Source organism: Podarcis gaigeae, assembly GCF_964106915.1.
Source record: "Podarcis gaigeae genome assembly, chromosome: 11".
In the NCBI taxonomy this organism is placed as follows: Eukaryota; Metazoa; Chordata; class Lepidosauria; order Squamata; family Lacertidae; genus Podarcis; species Podarcis gaigeae.
The window spans coordinates 34211157-34213021 of NC_139687.1; positions in this window are offsets into that span (position 1 = coordinate 34211157).

Below are 1865 nucleotides of genomic sequence, written 5' to 3' on the forward strand. Positions count from 1 at the left end.
TACGAGGGGCGGCGCACGGACCTTACCCGGCTCGCGCGCTTCCATGTTCGGCGGTAGCGGGAGGAGGGAAGCTGCCAAGATACTTCCAGGCCTCGAGAGCGCCTACGTCGAGCGGCACGGCGCCAACATATCCTTCCGCCGAGTGGACGTGAGACAGAGTCCCATCTCAGGATGCCCTCCGAATCTGCCGCCTTGGGATTAAATTTTTCAGTCTCGCGCTCCACTGCCGCCTCGATATTGCCCCTTTTGGTTTTAACAATGCACTGGGACGAAGGTTGGGAAGTCCATATGTGCAGAGGGGGCACAAAAGAGGCAGCGTATTTCTAAGTGGGCAAGCTGTGTGCTACGTTAAGATCCCCAGAATACTCTATTTGGAGCCCAAAGCACCCATGGGCATAGCCAAGGGGGAGCAGGGAGGGGCAGCTGCCCCCCCAAATCAATAAAAATCAATAGCAAACAGTTTCTCCCACACCCCCCACCCTAACAAAAGGCCCAACCCCACCCCCACAAAAATCCTGGCTACACCCATGCAAGCAGCTAGGAGCGTGTCCCACAAATACCTTTGGTGTAGCAAAGGTATTTATAAGTATATATCCCATGTTTCTCCTTAAAATGCTGCTCATACAGCTGTAAGTATTACTACATGTTTCCTTTAAGTGCCAACCTGCACAAAAGCACCCTGCAAAAGCAAGAGCAGTAAGAGTTTAGTTCTTAAACAATGTCACGGCTAAAATGGCCGCTGTTTCTTTAATGGGAATAAAGCTGGGTCAACATGACTCAGTGGCTTGCAGCAAGTTGTATATATAAGTGAAAAATGTTAGTTTGTTGCTGAGGCTGGTGTTTGGGTTGGTTGGTGCTGGTGTGTATTCAGTCGTGTTTTGCACAAAGATTTTTGAGAATAAAACTCTGCAAGGATATTCTCGTGGACTCTTTTATGCAGACAAGGGCCCGAGGACCAGGCTGAAGAGACATAGGGAGGTCAGAACCTTTTCCTCCTTTTTTTTTTTTTTACAAACACTGATGACATTACTGCTTGGGGGACAAGAAGCTAAGGGCTGCATTTTGGCCTATTAAACACACAGCTACTCCAAGTAAGTTTTGTCAGGATACTGAAGGGCACAGATAGTACTTAGAAGGCAGTAGCGCTAATGTAGTGGATTACTTGCATAGAAGTGAAGGATAGGACTGGCTCCTTTAACTGTAGGAGAGCTACCCATCCAATCCCTACACATTTAGTGGTACCTTGGTTCTCAAACTTAATCCGTTCTGGGAGTCCATTTGACTCTCGAAACCATTCAAAAACCAAGGCGTGGCTTTTGATTGGCTGTAGGAGCTTCCTAAACTCAATCGGAAGCTGCATCGGATGTCCAGTTTCTGAAAACGTTCGCAAACCGGAACACTCACTTCTGGGTTTGTGGTGTTCGGGGGCCAAGCCATTCGAGTACCAAGGTACCACTGTACTTGTTTAAGTATAGGGAGGAGGGTTAACAGGCTTGCCAAATCCAATAGATAAGGCTGTGAGAAGTTATTTGGAAAGGGCAATAAAGATTGATTGGCGCAGCCAGTGGTGGAGTTTCATGCTCCAGCACTGGGGGGGGCAGCAGAGAGCAGGTGGGGGACGAGGCTGGCACGCATCCCGGGGGCGTGGCACGCCAGCCGCAGGGGTGTGGTGTGCATCCAGGGGGCGTGGTGCGCTGCCCACAGGGGTGTGGCACGTGTCCTGGGGGCGTGGCACACCGCCTGTGGGGGAATGGCGCCCAGTGTGGGTGGGAGGCAGCCGGGATGGCACCCAACCAGGATCGCATTGCTGGGGATGGTGTGCTCCCCCCGCACTCCTCTTCCTCCGCCAGTGGGTGCAGCCCTAG